The sequence below is a fragment of the Chrysochloris asiatica genome, unplaced genomic scaffold, assembly GCF_000296735.1.
Source record: "Chrysochloris asiatica unplaced genomic scaffold, ChrAsi1.0 scaffold00285, whole genome shotgun sequence".
Lineage (NCBI taxonomy): Eukaryota > Metazoa > Chordata > Mammalia > Afrosoricida > Chrysochloridae > Chrysochloris > Chrysochloris asiatica.
In genome coordinates, this window is record NW_006408803.1 from 3,274,181 (window position 1) to 3,293,165 (window position 18,985).

The following is an 18,985-nucleotide window of genomic DNA, read 5'->3' on the forward strand; positions in this document are numbered from 1 at the left end:
AGCACTGCTTAAGAACAAGAATAAGGTTGGAGGCTTGTCACTCTCTGACTTTAAAATAAGAAAAAAAGATCCATCGGACATCTGCAATGGTATCTCTCATTCCACGGCCTCTTCTGAATGCAGCTTGAACCTCTGGAAGTTCTCTGTCAATGTATGATTGTAGCCGTTTCTGTATTACCTTGAGCAAAACTTTACTTGGAGATTGTCCGATGATTTCCGCATTCTGTTGGGTCACCTCTCTATGGAATGGGCACAAATATGGATCTCTTCCAATCAGTTGGCCAGGTAGTTGTCTTCCAAATTTCTTGGCAGAGATGAGTGAGTGCTTCCTGTTCCACCTCACTTTCAAAAGAGTCTTGTTTTGGCTCAGGAGTGAGCAATGTTTTATTTTGTTGTTCATAGGGTTGCTATGAGTTGGTACTGAGTCGATGGTACCTAACAAAAACAAACATGTTCAAAAGTCATATTTTGACTCTCTTGGACTTGTTTTAATTTTCTTCAGCTTCAGCTTTCATATGAGCAACTGATGGTCTATTACACCATCTGCCCCTGGCCTTGTTTTGGCTTTTCCATTGTCTCTTGCCACAGGTGTAGTCAGTTTGATTTCTGTATTTTCCATCTGGTGAAATTCATGTGTATAGATGTCTTTTATATTGTTTTAAAAAAATATTTACAATGAAGAAGTCATTGGTATTTCAAAATTTTGTCTATCTCCAATATTGTTTCTATAACCAAGGTCATATTTTCCAACCACTGACATTTTCTCTTTTTTTTTTGACCTTGACAGTACAATCACCAGTAAGTATCAATACATCTTATTTGTATGTTTGATCATGTTTTTGACTGAAGAAGGTAGCAGAATTCTTCAATATCATCATCACTAGCATTAGTGATTGGTGCAAAAATTTGAATAATAGTGATATTAGCTAATCTTCCTTGTCGTTGTCATGTAGCATTGAGTCAGTTCCAACTTATAGTGACCCTGTATATGGTTTCTGAGGAGTGGCTGGTGAGTTTGCACTACTGACCTTGCAGTTCAAACTGCCCTTGTGATTGAGTGCTTATCCTGGGGTGCCATCCCAAGACTCCTGTCTTCCTTGTAGTACTATGGATATTATCCTATTGTACTTCAAGATGCTTCTTGAAATGTTATTTTTGGTTATGAATTGACTCAATTTTTCTTCAATTTGTTATTCCAGCATAGCAAACAATATAAATACAAGATTCAAAATGACACATGCCAGTCCATTTCAGCTAACAAATGCCTAGGATATCAACACCATTGTTTATGTGTTCCATTCCATATTTGACAACGTCCAATTTTCCTAGAGCCATAGTTTGAATTCTACGTTCTAGTCACTAATGGATGATTGCAGCTGTTTTACTTCATTTTGAGTTGTGCCCCCTCAGCAAATAATGGGTTTCAAAGCTTTGCTCCATTCAAATCATTACAGCATCAGCTTTAAGTGGAAACTTTTCCCTAATTTTGTTTTTTGTGCCTTCCAACCTGAAGGGCTTATCTTCTGGTACTATATCGTTCAATATTCTGGTGCCATTTATCATTTTTCAATATTCAATATTCTGGTGCTATCTGACAGTGTTTTACTGCAATTCATAAGGTTTTTAGTTGTTAAGCATTCAGATGTATTGTACTTCACCTTCTTCTGATTCTGTCTTAATCTGAAAGCTTCAGCTGAAAGCTGTCCACTATGGGTGACCCTGCTGGCTTTCATAGTAGTGGCGGCATATCTTCCAGCATCACAGCAATACTCAAAGCACCACAGTATAACAAATGGACAGATGATCAATTCAAGAATGATATTGAAATGTCTCTTTGAGGGTGAATATGACACTATTTCTCTTTAATTCATCATTACCAGCACAATAAACCATATGATGTTCTATTCTAAATGGCCAATATAAGGCTGTTTCAGCTCACTAATGTGTAGAATATTGATCTTTATGTGTTCCATTTATTTCATTTTTGATGACTTCTAATATTCCTAGATTAATCTAGATTCATATTTCTTACTTTTCACAGTCAGATTATTAATGATGTTTGAAGCTGTTTCTTCTCATTTAAGTTGTCAGCCATTAGCAAATGAAGGTCCCAAAAGCTTTGCTCCATTCACAACATTAAACTTGACTCTAATTTAAGGTGACAGCTCTTTCCAGTAGTATTTTGAGTACCTTCCAAATTGAGGGACTCATCATTCAGCACTAAATCATACAATGTTCCTTTATTATTTGTAAGATTTTTGGTGGCTAATATTTTATAAACAGACTACCATGTCCTTTTTCTTAGTTTGTGTTAGTCTTGAAGCTCTGCTGAAATCTGTCTACCATGAGCAACCCTGTTGGTATTTGAAATAGTGGTGGCATAGTTTCCAGAATTTCAAGCTAAAGCTGAAGAAAATCAAAACATGTTCATGAGGGTCAAAATATGATACTTAGTATATCCTATATGAATTTTTAGGCGCTCCGGTAGAGTAGTGGTTACGAATCGAGCTATGAACCACAAGGTCAGCATTTCGAAACTACCAGCTGTTCCGTGGGAGAAAGATGAGGCGTTCTGCTCCCATAAAGATTTGCAACTTCAGAAATCCTGTACAGGGTCGCTATGAGTTGGAACCGACTCCACAGCACACAGCCACCACCACCATCTGAATTTTTAGTACATCTAAAGAACAGATTTGATAATGAGACACTAATGTCTAAAATCCAGAAGAGTTATGGATTTTAGGATATTAAACAGTAAGAAAGCAAAAGACCACTAAAAAAAAAAAAAAAAAAAAAGTGGATGTTAAGAAAGACTCTGAAACTTGATCTTACATGTAGAGACTCTAAAGCCAAAGGGAGAAATGAGAAAGCAAAAGAGCAAAATAGAAAATTCCAAAGGGCAACTCTAAATGGCAAAGTAGTGATATGTGCAAAAGCACAGAAAACTAAGGGAAGAATATGTTCAACATTTCTCAAGCTGAAATAACTGAACAAAAAATCCAAGTCTCAACTTGCAACATTAAATGATTCTATGGACTAAATACTGAATGATGCAGGAAGCATCAAAAGAAGATGAAAGGAATATACAGAGTCATGTCAAATAGAAATGGTCAATGTTCAACCATTTCAAGAGGTAACAGATGATCAAAAACCAATGATCCTTAAAGAAGCAGCCCAAACAGCACTGAAGGAATTGGTGAAAAGCAAGGTTCCAGAAACTAACAGAATGCAAATTGAAATATTTCATCAAACTGATGTAGCACTGGATACGCTCTCTTATCTATGCTAAGAAATTTGGAAATGAGGTACCTGGCCAACTGATTGAAAGTGATCTATATTTGTGCCCATTCCAAAGAGAAGTGACCCAATGGAATGTGAAAATTGTCAACTATTATCATTATATCACATGCAAGTAAAATTTTGCTGAAGATAATTAAAAAATGATTCCAACAATACATCAATAGAGAACTGCCTGAAATTTAAGCTGGATTCAGCAAAGGAATCTAGTGCATCATTACTGATGTCACATGGATCTTGGCTGGAAGCAGAGACTACCAGAAAGATATTTATTTGTGCCTTATTGACTACACAGACTTTTGACTGTGTGGATAATGACAAACTATGGAGAGCATTGCAAAGAAAGGGTATTCATTCCAGAGCACTTAATTATGCTCATGATGAACCTGTACATAGACCCAGAGACAGTCATTCAAACAGTTTGAGAGGTACTGCAAAGTTTAAAATCAGAAATGGAATGAACAAGTGTTGTATCCTTTCATCATAATTATTCAGTCTGTATTCCGATTTAAGAAGCTGGATTCTATGAAGAACAATATTGTTCCTGTATTGAAGGAAGACCCATTAACAACATGTGATATGCAGATGATATAACCTTGACTGCTGAAATTGAAAAGGGTTTAATACTGATGAAGATCAAAACCTGCATCATTCAGTAAGGATTGCACCTTAACATAAGGATGTTATTATCCCTGGACCAATACATAACATCATGTAGAAAAGATTGAAGTTGCCAAATACTCCATTTTACTTGATTCTACAGTCAATACTCATAGAAGCAGCAGTCAAGAAATCGAATGGTGTATTGTATTAGGAAAATATGCTGCACAAGACCTCATTAAAACATTCAAGAACAAAGATGTCAGTTTGAGGACTTAGATGTGTCTGACCCAAGCCATGCTATTTTCATAAGCCATATATGAATGTGAAAGTTGCATAATGTATAAGGAAGATTATAGATGAAACGATGCATGCAAATTAAGGTGTTGGAGAAGAATATTAAAAGTAACATGGACTTCCAGAAGAACAAACAAATTTGAGTTAGAAAGTGTACAGCCAGAATGCTCCTTAATAGCCATGATGGGGCTATTTCTTTTCTCAGATTTTGGCATGTTATCAAGAGATATTAGTCCCAAGAAAAAGACATAATTTTGGTAAAATTTTCAGTCAGTGAAAAAGAGGAAGACTTCCTGTCTTAGGTCGGGTTTTCTAGAGAAGCAAAACCAGTGAAACATATATATTTGTACATAAAAAGAGAAGCTTATACTCAAGGAAATGGCTTACAATTTTACAGTTCCAGCTTCCAAGCAAAGAGAGAGAGAAAACCTTTCCTGCATGTTTATTTTGTGAGGAGCAGGCCATAGTACCAAGGAAACATCCATTCAATTGATTGGCTGCTCATGACTACTCATCATAGAGTTAATTATGCCTGTATTAGGTTCCATCACAATGGAAATAAGCAACTGCTAAAACTCTGGAAATCCTGGCCTAATCAACTTGACACAAAACTCTAAATATTGCAATCCACCCTTGTCAACTTGAAACCTATAAACTATATGCATAATCTCTAAATAAAGAAAATTATAAAGTCATATTGTACCTGATATTGTATAACTAAAACATGTACAACCAAAAATGCACTTGTTCCATTTACATCTTATATGCCACAAATGAACAAAGCAAAATTATTTGATGCACACATACAAAACAAAACAAAAACCATATTTCATTTACATGTCTAAAGGGCACATTCTTCAAATCAGCCACCTGCCCATAAGCACACAACCTTACTCAGTCCACGGGCCTAGAGTCCATAGTTGCTCTGTCTTTCCATGCCTCCACGTCTTCTGTTGCCGCTTTTCCAGGCAGTAATCCCACACTACGCTCATGCTCCTCCTCCATGATGATTCTGGGATCGTCTGATCTTGAAATGAATGAATAAATACTTCCTGCTATCAGTTACACATCATCTACAATTACATTTTTTTACAATCACAATGAACCCTATGATCAATTACTTGAAATAGAAATAATAAAATCTTATCAGCATTGTCTCCCACCCCCTTTCAAGAGACCCATCTGGAATGGAGGGAAAATATTCAGTGGGGATTCTACCATATCCCATTCATTCTGAAAGAAAGCATATCCATGAAAGTATATAAGCTAGCCATTTCTTTTCTTTGTGTTAAATTGTTAAGTGCCATGAATGGGTTTCAACTCACAGTGACCCTGAATATATGGTTTCCTAGGAAAAGCTGGTAGGTTTGAACTGACAACCTTTTGGTTCGCAGACCAGTGCTGATCTTATAGTGCCACACCATGAGTCTATATCCTGATATTTTTGATAGCAAATGTCTAAATAGCCCATCCTTATCAATTCACCTTTAATTATAAAGGATATTCTGACAAATTATTAAATGATGCAGAAAGCATCAAAAGAAAATGGGAGTAATAAACAGAGTAACTGTATCAAAAGGAAATGATTGACGTTCAACAGTTTCAAAAGGTAGCATATGATCAAGAACCAATGATACTGAAGGAAGAAGTTCAAGGTACATTGAAGGATTTGACAAAGAACAAGGCACCAGGAATAGATGGAATGAAAATTGAGATCTTTCAAGAAAGTGAGGCAGGACTGGAGACACTCACTCATCTATGCCAAGAAATTTGGAAGACAACTATCTAGCCAACTGATTGGAAGAGATCCATATTTGTACCCATTCCAAAGAGAGGTGATTCAAGGGAATGCGGCAATCATTGGACAATATCTTTGATATTTCATGCAAGTAAAATTTTACTAAAGGTAATACAGAAATGGCTACTAGCTTACATTGACAGAAATTCCAGAGATTCAAGCTGGATTCAGAAGAGGACGTGGAACAAGGGATATCATTGCTGATGGCAGATGGATCTTAGCTGAAAGCAGAGAACACCAGAAAGATGTTTACCTGTGCTTTATTGACTACACAAAGACTTTCGATGGTGTGTATCACGACAAGCTAGGGACAACATTGAGAAGTATGAGTATTCTGGAACACTTAATTGTACTCATGAGGAACCTATACATAGACCAAGAGGTAACTGTTCGAATAGAACATGGGAACACTGAATGATTTAAAATTAGGAAAGGTGTGCAGCAGGGTTATATTCTTTCACCATACTTATTCAACCTGTATGCTGAGTAAATAATCCGAGAAGTTGGGTTATACGAAGAAAAATGTGGCATCAGGATTGGAGGAAGACTCATTAACAACCTGCAATATGGAGATGATACAACCTTATTTTCTGAAAGTGAAGAGGACTTAAAATACTTACTGATGAAGATCAAATAGCACAGCCTTCAGCATGGAACAAAAATCCTCACTACTGGACCAATAAACAACATTCTTATCAATGGAGAAAAAATTGAAGTTGTCAAGGGCTTCATTCTTCTTGGATCAGAAGTCAACACTCATGGAAGCAGTAGTCAAGAAATCAAACGATGTACTGCATTAGGCAAATCTGCTGCACAAAACCTTTTTTAAGAGGTCTAAGAGCTCTGGTAGCGTAGTGGTTACGAATCGGGCTGCGAACCTTAAGGTCAGCGGTTCGAAACTACCAGCCGCTCCGCGGGAGAAAGATGAGGCTTTCTACTCACGTAAAGATTTACACCCTCGGAAACCCTGTACAGGGTCGCTATGGGTCGGAACCGACTCGATGACACTTAACAACAACAACAACAACAAGAGCATTGAGGACTAAGGTTCACCTGAGCCAAGCCATGGTATTTTCAATAATCTCATATGCATGCGAAAGCTGTACTGTGAATAAGGAAGAATGTAGAAGAATTGATGCTTTTGAGTTATGGTGTTGGAGGAGAATATTGAAAGTGCCATGGGCTGCCAAAAAACATACAGATCTGTGTTGGAAGAAATGAAGCCAGAGTGCTCTTTGGAGGCCAGGATGGCCACACTTCATCTCTTATACTTTGGACATATTGTCAGGAGGGACTAGTCACTAGAGAAGGATATCATGTTTGGTAATGTGGAGAGTCAGAGAAAAAGAGGAAGACCCCCAGCAAGATGGATTGGTGAAGTGGCAGCATCAAGGGGCTCAAGCGTGGCAACAATTGTGAGGTTGGTCCAGAACCGAGCAGTGTTTTGTTCTATTGAGCATAGGGTCACTATGAGTCAGTAGCGACTCAATGGCACCTAACAACAACAACAATCAACTCAGTCCACTTACACTAAAGAGATAAGCATGTTTCTTGATCTGGAGATTCTTTCATTCCAGTTGGAATTTTGAGCTAATGCATCTGTAAACAAATGTGCAGTTCATCATATTTTAGCAATTGACACTTGCTTACAGTATCAAATATATTTATCTTCATCTTGTCCAGGCTCTTTTGAGCTCAGCCTTAGCCATCAAAGCTAAGACAAATGGGTACCAGCTGAAAGTTTGGGATTTTCCACATGCCTGTTTGTACTTTACACCATCAGGCCCCTTAGCTCTCAGACCATGGGTTAGGTCAGTGCCTGTGGACTCAGACTTCAGACAAACCATCCATCCCTCTTCGCTTATTTCAAGGTCAACAGGTACAAATACAATGTGTTCAAATTCATCTTGTTTCTTCCTTGCTGCATTTCACCTATAACAGTCACCCTTTGATGTTCAATGCTAGAAGGGAATTTTCTTTAATTGGCCAACTTCCAATTAATTACCCTGATACCTCCAAAACTCAAAACTCCAGTTGGCTTTTTTTTTTTTTTCTCTGCTTATTTTAAATCATCAATCTCCTGTTCTCTCAGCAGTTCTGGGTTGGTCTGCATGTCTTTTCAAATGCAAATATCCTAACTCTGAAGATTTAGGTTGGGGTTCAGGATTCCACCTAAAGCTTCATACATTAAGAAGTTTTAAACCAAGAAGCCTATTTTGGGGGGACAAATTCTAACCTCCCTTTTAATTAATGCAATCAAGTATAGGCTGAATGTAGGCTGACAAGTTCTCTGTAATCATAATTTCCAATATTCATTTCTATCACACATATGTATATTTTACAGTAATAGAGAGGAGAAACCAATATCTAAAAGGCAAACACATAAACCTTTTAAAAACTCTCAAGTTCTGTTTTTCTTCTATCTTGGACTAACCCAATTTATATACATATGACATTGGGCCTCTGGCAGGATTCCAGTAGACCGAAGCCCCATATCAGCCATCCTTTTAAATCAGCTTGTCACCATCTCCTGAAAACTCCAAAAGCTCTACTGAAGATGAATAAAAAATTATTCCCACTCTCCCCTCTATGTAAGTATTTTATTCATTGCCCCTTTGTTTTTTCCCTTATAAAATGTCATGCTTCCGTGAGTTTGCAGCTATTGCAATGAATACCACTCCTGATGCCAGCTGCTTAAACCCAGTGGGGACCATATCTGACATATTTTACTCCACAATGAGCAAAAAGACCAAACTCAAAATCAGCCCAAGGCTGATTCCTATGAAATGGAGGTCAGACATGCCTCCACCCTACATCAGTACCTTTAAAATTTGTCTGAAAACCTTTTCTGCATGTCCTTTATGTTTGGAGAAAGCGACACCACACACACACAAAAAAAATTATTTTAATTGATTGGCTCCTCATGGCCACTCATCATAGAGTTAACTAGGCCTGTAATAAGCACATCATAACTGCTAAACCCCTGGAAATCCTGGCCTAGTCAAGCTGACACAAAATCCTAACCATTGCACCCCCAAAATGTGATGGATTGGTACAACAGCAACAGCAATGGTCTCAAACAAAAATTGTGGAGTGGTGCAGGACTGGGTAGTGTTTCAGTCTGTTGTCCATGGGGTTGTTATAGTTGGAGCTGACTCAATAGTATCTAACAAAAACAACAATAACAGTTTCCAGTATCACAGGAACACACAAACCACAATAAAATCAACTGACAGATAAATGGAGGGTGGATCCTTTAGAACTTTCTTTCGAACATATCTACTACACTCCTAATTTTTTTCTCATTTCCCAACACCTTATCCCCTATCTCTGCCAGTCTCCAAGAAGCATTTCATCTGCTTTTTGTCAGTATAGTTTTAGAGTTTAATTTGAAAATTAATAATCCAATATGGATTCTTTAAGGAGGGACATGTCTAACATCTTTCAGTCATCACAATTATCTTAATGATTTATTCATGTTGTAAGCATCAATATTCTATTTCTTTTACTTAGTAAGAGATATTCCTTTGCATTAATCTATTATAATTTGTTTTATCTATTAATCTATTTATTGACATTGGGTTTTTTTCCAATTATGGTGGTGTGGTGGTGGCTGTGTGCCGTGGACTCAGTTCTGACTCATAGTGACCCTGTTCAGGGTTTCTGAGGCTGTAAATCTTTAAGGGAGCAGAATGCCTCATCTTTCTCCCATGGAACAGCTGGTAGTTTCGAACTGCTGACCTTGCGGTTCGCAGCCCGATTTGTAACCACTACACTACCAGAGCTCCTTTTCCAATTATAGGCTCTGTCAAATAAAACTACTGCTATAAGCACTTGTGTACAAATATTGATATGGACATATGCCTTCCTGTATCTTGAAAAAATATCTAGAGTGTAATTGTTGTTGTTCAGTGTCGTCAAGTTCGTTCTAATCCATAGCGACCCTGCATAGGGTTTCCTAGGAATGGCTGATGAGCTTGAACTTCCAAACTTGAAGCCCAAACCCAGAGCATTAACCCACAGCACCACACTAGGACTCCAAATTATACTGACATATAACAAATAGATTGCTGCCTGGTGACTGGCAGGTGTAGGGTATAAGGAGTTGGGACACGAGGAAAATTTGGAAAATGGTTGTAAGTGTGAATGTCTTGATTGTGGTGATGGTTTCAGAAGCATATGTAAAACTATAAAATTGTATACTTTAAATATGCACAGTTAATGATACTTTAATAATCTTTTGAGGCTATTTATACAGAACTTCTTATTGTTAAGTGCTGTCAAGTCAGTTGGTGGATTTGAACTTCTGACCTTGTGGGTTCCCACACCAGTGATGATCTCACAGCACCTCATCAGGGGTTCTCACAGAACTTAGTGTCTCTCAAACAGATAAAGATAAACTTTATCTTTATAAGTGACAAAAACTAAAGCATAGGGGCACAGTTAGAAAACAAAAAATGTTTATAGATCAAAAAAATTTTTATGTAAATAATTAAATATACTTTATCACTTTTGTATTTATAGTATTAAGAACAAATTTACTTCCTTCATTTTATAGAATACGATAATGGCTCAGGAAATCAATTAAAATATTGAACCATGTATTTTTAATGGTTCCTATCACAATTCTATGGGTCAGTACCTACTGTATGGCACCTAAAAACAACAACTACAATTTTTATATCAAACTGTGTCAAACTCAGAAATTTAAGGATGCATGTAAAGTAGAGTAAGAAGCATATTTTAGAAGACTATAACTAATCCACAGGTTTGCAAGTTGCCAGAAACATTCTATAAGAACAAAACAATAACTGCAGTTACCTGGGGGCAAAAATCTCACCTGAATTTGCTGTCTGTAGACACAGTGGAGACATGGATTTTCCATTTTGCTAGAATGCAGGCTGTAAATAATGTGAACTGTGCATTTACAATGGTTAGCTTTTTGTTTTTCTGTTTGTTTTTGTACCGACAAGGTAGTTTCCAATAAGTCACAGCTGTTTTCAACATAGATCTATACTCTTGGACTTCTGTTAAAATTCTACTCAAATGCAGTTATATGAAAATGAAGAAAATGGGACACACTGAGATTCAAGTAAAATTCCTTCATAATGAAAACCATAGAAATGAACAGTTTTGTCATAGTGGAATTTCACTGTAAATAAGTAAATTGCTATGAATCAAATTCCCATCCTACAGAGCAAATACTTAGCTTCCCATTTTTCTTTATAAAAACTGTCAAGTGCCAGGCAGGGAATAAGTATGTGAAGAGAAATATTTTACATAGGGTAGGAGCTCTGTGAATGTCTTTGACTGACAAGAATCCTGCTAAAACCTGGACTGCAGAAATTAAACCCTACTGTTTGTTGTCATTTAAATTTGAGGGATGCTGGGAAGCTCCCCACCCTCAAAATATCTTTCCATTGGCCTGTCAAAATGCCTATAATTTCACCATTAGAAATTCACTCCTTTCAACCAGCTGAGGCCATAAGTGAGCTGAGGCACAGGAGAGAGCAAATGCATGGATGCTTGATTAAACCCGTGCAAACCATGTGCCTGAACTCTGGACAAAGAAATACATCTTTGCCACATTGTGTGAAGATTTTCATCTCTCATTTAGTTCGCCCATTTATGGTAAAGTCTTTGTTTGATGACTACTAGTCAAAAGTGTATCCATTATCATAGCATATTATCAAAGGTGCTGAAGTGATACATTTGTAATCACTTAGTACTGCATTGTTTCAATCTGTTTAATTTATAGTATTAAATGGGATTCTAAAGAACACAGAAATCAGTGATAATTTTTTGAAAAACCATTCAGGAGCACCTGCAATCATTTTAAAAATGTGTGAGTTGAATAAATTAGTGAGAACACCCATGTGTGTATATGAGTGTGTGTGCAGTGTAAGCATGTGAGTGAGCGGGGGAATTTCAGTATCCATACAGCTGTTCCGCGGGAGAAAGATGAGGCTTTCTGCTCCCGTAAAGATTTACAGCCTCGGAAACCCTGTACAGGATCTCTATGGGTCTGAACTGACATCACGGCACACAACAACAACAACAATACAGTATTAAGAAATATTGTTGTTTTTGTTAAATGCCATGAAGTCAGTTCCCATGCATAGCAATCCAGTATAGGGATTCTGAGAAGCACCTGGTAAGCTTGAACCGTCAACCTTGCAGACAAAAGCTACTTTTGCAGTCCAGTGCTTTAACCCACAGTGCCACACCAGGAAGGACTCCAAGAAATACTGTTAGAGAACTGTTATTACATCATAGTTTCTGCCCATAGGAAGCCAAGACTTTAATTATTCATAATTTAAGGCTCTTGAGTCACATAACTGTAGCAAACATAAATAGCAATTAATAAAGAGCCAAAAGTGGCTGTGTCAATTTCCAGAGCTGTGACTCTGAAGAATGAGGCAGACGGAGTGGAGAATACAGAGTGGCTTCCCCAGGAAGGTATTAAAAGCCTAGTCCAAATCTCAAGTGTGTGTGCTTTGCCTTCCCTGGGCATAACTGTCCTTCTGGCGTGTAATCCCAATCAAATTTTATACAGGGTATGTGCTGCCATGCTTGCACATTTGCTGTTTTCCCGACGTAATCATTTGCCTGTTCCTGATGCTCATCTACACTGATGTGGCTGAAACATACTGGTTGTTGACCAGACGCTTAGAAAATAAAATGCTTGTCTCATCACATTTTATGTGTTTGGCTACTGAGTAAAGGGTGGGGTGTGCAATCTGCAACCATTTTCTCTTATATTCTTTGGACATACATCCGACGGGTGCAATGTTATCTGCTTAGAAATATTCAAGTCTCCCCTCTTTCCTTTCTATATCCGTTTGAAATTATTGCCGTCGATTACTTTTTATTCGGAGTTCACATTTAATAAAATGCAAATAAACTCCAATCGCTTTTAAAAGAGAGATAGACACTCATCCGGATGCATTTTGCCAACCCTCCTGTTTTTTCTCCTTCAGAGAGGGTAGCTTCTTCAAATGCACACTTTGCTCTTGACAGTTTTGCCGTGATTGGGTACAGCAGAAAATAGTGCCTGACACATAAAACCCACTGATTCAACTATGCAATATTTATTTCATAGTAAACATAAATAAAAATAAAATATTTCCTTGAAGATTTTTGCTCACACCCTAGTTGCTGCATTGCCAGCATCTTTTCAGATCTTTCTTGTAGACAACTGTTATTTGTTTCCTGTGATATCACAAATCATCCTCTCTGATTTGACTCTGACTGGACTATCCTTTGTTGAATACTAAAATTTAGGGAATATATTTTGAATATAGCCTAGATAGATCAATAAAGCTGGGACAAGTATAATTTAAGGAATGGCATACCCTATCTATATAAGATAAATCCTTTTAAGGGGACAAAAAATATATTTTCTTTGCTGTAATTACCAATTACTTGGGCCTTGCTTTGGGAGCTGTTACTGCTCAATGATTTGGGGTTTAGGTGATTAGGGTAGCCAGGTGCTTGATGAATCCAAATCCCAATTATTAGTATTTGACCAAGGTAATTTGATGATTGGGAAAGAAATCAGAATCAATTGTCATAGATAATATTGTGTCACGTGAGTCATGCAAGAGTAAACCTGGCTATCATGTAGTAAGAACCTTAAATGAGACAGCAGAAAGAGAAGGTTGGGGAATCTCTAGTGTTGGTGGAGGTGGGTATTTATGAGCATGGTGGAAGCTTTTCTGGAGTGAACGGAAACATTATTTATAAATGGAGCAAGACAAATATTGCAAGAAAAGGCCGCAAAGAAGGTTTTGTTTTATTTGGATGAACAATGTGAGTTTTCCTAGTGGAGTTTCATGTCAGAATGGAAATTTGTAAGCCCTAAGTTCTCAATGAACTTTATTCAAGATACTCATGACTTGTGTATAATTTTAGCAGTGACTTTCAAGTGTTTTTATTCCCCTTAACTTATAATATTTTCTTAAGATCTATGTAACACTCACAGATTTTAAGTTGACATCTAAAATGTTCTTTGTATGCTTAATAGTAGCAAGTCTTTATTTATCATATTGACATTTTAAAATCCAGTTACAATACTTTTTAAATGCATACAGAGGAATATTAGATCATTGTAATTTCATTTCCACCACAATCTATTAAAATTATATTAGAGTAAAAGTTTTTTATAGTCAAAATTATATTCTATTTTTATACTTGCTTAATTCTATTTCACTTTTTTAAATAACTTTATCTTAATGTAGTGTTTTTTTTTTACTCTAAAGACTTTTATCTACACATATCACAATTCTTTATAGTTTATATGAACATACATATGTGTATATGTGTTTATAAGTCTCTTAGTTTCAAAGACATATACATGATTTAAAACATGGCTTTTTACTAAAGGATCAAAATATTTTGTCAATTTCTAAAATTAATTACTGAAATATTTTAATATTGGAAATAGATATATTAATATGATAGGTTAGAATTTAAGAATTATTTTGTTTTATATATAGCAGAATATTTTTATTTTTAGAAATGAAGTAGGGTTCAACATTATTTCTGTATTTCTTTTCTTTTTTTAATGAGATTTAAGCATATAAGGAATAGCTCAAAGTGGAGCAGTTAAACATTTAAAAAAATGTAACTTGTACTTCCTCCTAATTGTATGGAGACCCTGGATGATGCAAATAATTACTAAACTTGGATATCAACCAAAGAGTTCTCCATTGAAGTATACTTAGAGGTACCTGGAAAGGAAAGAATGGTGATCTACTTCTAAAAAATTAACCACTGAAAACTGTGTAAACCCAGCTCTAGGCTAACACACATGAGGTTACTATGAATTACGATCAACTGATCAGCAATTGATTTGAAGTGTTTGTTTATATACATAAAATTTCACAGTGTGTATGAGTAAAATAATTTTTATTGACCTAATTGTTCCTTCATGTCTCCTGAAAGTAAATAATTGAAAACTGCCTAAATGGCATAAATGATGTTTTGGTTAGTCACTGGGTCATTTACTTCCTGAATTTTTAAGGGATTTTAAAGAATATCTAAAATTCTTTCAAATGATTCATTAGTCACTTCATAAAGCATAATTTCATTTTGCCTGGTAAAACTAAGAAAGAGTTGTGGAAATGTAACTGTTACAAATATACTATCTTTGCCAATGCTCAAACAAGACAAAACCCCAAAATCTTATCAGGTTCTTAAAACATATTTGTATTAAAACCTTGAAATTAAATATTTAACTCAATTTATAGGATACAAATTGATTAATAAAGCCAATTCTTATCACAAAGGCAATAAACCAATTCGGTTTGCATTCTTTAAGAAAAGGTGTAATTTTGTTTTCAATTCAAATGTTTATTTTTTACTATGTCTCATTGTCACTACCCTCTTATCTTTTGAATTATAACTTAAGCAAGACATGTAATAGATAAATAGCTAGTTAGCTAGCTGTTGTTGTTAGCAACCCTGTTTAGGATTTCCAAGGAGTAACTGGTAAGTTTGAACTGCTAACCTGGTGGTTCAAATCAACCTTACAGTCTAGTGCTTTATCCTACAGCACCACACCAGGACTCCATTGATAAGGCACAGAACATTTCTATGAGCTTTTTGCCTAATTAAAATAAGTTTCTGCCTCTTTTGATATTTATTGCTTTGGTCTTCTTTGCATTGTTTTCATTAGACCCTTCCTGAAGGCTGATGGATACTGTGACAGTGAATCGAATAAGCTAGGTTATTAAATGACATTATACTTTTCACTAACACTTTCTTCTATGATATATTTGGATTACGAATATCCTAACATTAGCACCAATTCTCTATTTCTATAACAGCAATATATGAGAGTTAGTAAAAAATTATCCATACTCTGACTGTAGAATATATTTCAATCAACTTTTAGAAAAGACAAATACATCATTTTTCAACATAATCTCTTTGCTTTTCAATACACCTTGTTCATCTGTCAAACTATTTTTGTATTCCTTAATTAAAGAATGTTTTAAATTGAGCTATAAGACACAAATGCACCACTGTCTTCACTTCTTCAGAGGTGAATCTTCATCCTCGCAGGGCTACTTTGAGTGGACCAAACAGGTGAAAGTCTCATGGAGCAAGATCAGGACTATAGAAAGGCTGATTTAAAATTCAAAATGAAGTTGAGTGTCAACAGTTTGGGCAGAGGTGTGTGGACGTGCAACTTCATGCAAGATCACAATGCCCTTGAATAGCAGTCCTCTGTAATTAATCCAAGTTCAGGCTTCAATTCTTCAGCGAGCATCTCACTGTAAAGAGCACTCTTGATTGTTGAAACTTTTCCTGATAGTGTTCCAATACTGGCCATTGAGAATCCCTGAAGACTATAAGCATCACCAGCTGATGGTTGATTTTTGAACTTTTACTTCATTGGCGATTGAAGACGTTTCCATTCCATATGTTGCCATTTACTCTCTGGCTCATAGTGATGAATTGTAGTGATTAAAAATAAATAATGATTTATTTTTAAGAAACATTTACCTTCCTTCACATATCGGTTCAAATTTTGTTTGCAGATGTCCAAATGCTTCTGTTCATGTTCTTCCGTGAGTTATTTCACTACCTTTCTTTCACAAACTTTTTGAAACCAGGTCTGTCATGAATTATTTCATAGCAGGTGGTGGTTGTGTGCCGTGGAGTTGGTTCCGACTCATAGCAACCCTGTACCAGGTTTCTGAGGCTGTAAATCTTTACGGGAGCAGAACGTCTCATCTTTCTCCCATGGAACAGCTGGCAGTTTCGAACTGTTGACCTTGCGGTTCACAGCCCAATTCGTAAACACTACTCTGCCAGAGCTCCTTTCTTTGTGCATGGCTAATTTGTAAATGATTCACCACATAATGTACTATCACTCGACTATTCAAGAAAATCATTTCATATGCATGCTCAATGTTGTTATCAACCATGGGCATGGGTGGGCATTTTAATATAAACGTAATACAGATAGATTTTGATTCTCTCTTATATATTCCAATAAATATTCAAAAGTTTGCCACACACTAATGGTATATCTATTAAATAACACCCTTTTGTATTTTCCTTTAGGCTGCTTTATTATTTTTAAATTTAACACAGCTTTTTATTATGCAAAGTTTCAGAAATGTACAAAAGTAGAGAGAAAAATGTAATGACTTCATTCATCTACCTATTTCCAGGTTTAATAATTAACAATGTATATTCAATCTTGTTTTGAATACTACTTCATTTATATCCTCTACCATGAATCATTTTTTTTAAATTCCAAAATTTATATAATTTCATTAGTAAGCATTATATCAAATATATCAAAAATAAAAACTGTTTGCAAATAATTATGCTATTTTTCATCAAAAGTCATGAAATGAACAATAATTTCTTAGTATTATCAGCTATCCAAAGAGTTGTTGTGTTTTTGTTAAATGTCACTGAGTCAATTCTGTATAAGTTTTCTGAGGTATGGTTGGTGGATTTGAACCACCAACCTTGTGGTTAGCAGTTTAGTGCTATTCCAATAGCACTGTAGCAGGACCATATAAATATTCAAGTCTGGCTTCTATGTACTTTATCCACTTATAAGTAACTTTTCTAATTTTATTTGCTTATTTCTTTCATCTGCTTCAAATTATTCTGACATTTCAGGGAAAAAGCATACATAAACTCCTTTTTGTTTGGTCCTTGTTTTAGTAGGCATTTTTATGAGGTATACCTAACAGCATTAACCATCTTTTCTTATGTTCACTCCCAAATACTTTCTACTGTCCTTTTTTACTACTTGCTTTCTGACAATAACATGACTATGTGTAATGTATTCATTGTAAAAAATGTGGAACTTGCATAAACAGATAGTATAAAGTTAAAATGTGTCCATTATTCATCATCTACTTAGAAATAATCCTAATATTTCTGGTACTTTTCTCTATGTAAGTTTTGCTATGTCTATATGTTTAGAGGAGTCCTGGTGTGGTGCTGTAGGATAGCACTGGACTGCAAGGTCAGTTTGAACTACAAGGCTAGCGGCTCAAACACAGCTAGCTGTTCATTGAGACAGAACTGACTCAATGACACTTAACAACAAAATCATGTGCTTAAAAATGTTGGATTAAACTAATACTTATAAAAATATTATATTATATTACATTGTATATATTCCACATGATGCAATATATCTTGATAAATAAATATTTAAATTAATCTTCTTTTGTTAGACATTTAAAATAAAACTGATTTGAAATTCAATTTTCACTAATCTTTCAGTACAGACAAGATAGTATGGATCTGTTTATGTTTCCTCTTTTCCATTGTTATTGTTAAGTGCCGTTGAGTCAATTCCAACCCATAGCAACCCTGTATAGGCACAGCTATATACCCTGGAAATAATGCAGCAGACATCAAAGTAGAAGTTTGAAAGAAAAAAATAAGAAGGCAAGCTGGTTTGGATTCCCAAGACTGAAAGAACATCACAAATAACACAGTGGTTGTTGTTGTTTTGAAGTGCTGCCGAGTCAGTTCTAACCCATGGTGACCCTGTATAGGGTTTTTGAGGAGTGGCTGTTGAGCTTGAATGCAGTGGTAGGACTTCTTATTCCCCTCATTTAAAGGAATGCAAAATGCAACATTTTCTGAGCCACAAACTAGCAACAGAAGGCAGGCAGCTAGGCTCATTCTTTCCTAAAAAAGGAATGTCTCTGATAAAATCAGGAAAATGTCACACCTTGTTATTATTAAGTGTCATCGAATCGGTACTGACTAATAGTGACCCTATACACAAAAGACGGAAACACTGCCTGGTCCTGGGCCAACCTCACAATCATTGCCATGCTTGAGCCCACTGATGCTGCCTCTTTACCAATCCATCTCACTGGGGGTCTTTCTCTTTTTCTATGATCCTCCACCTTACCAAACATGATATCCTTCTCCAGCAACTGGTCCCTCCTGACAATATGTCCGAAGTATGAGAGACGAAGTTTGGCCATCTTGGCCTCC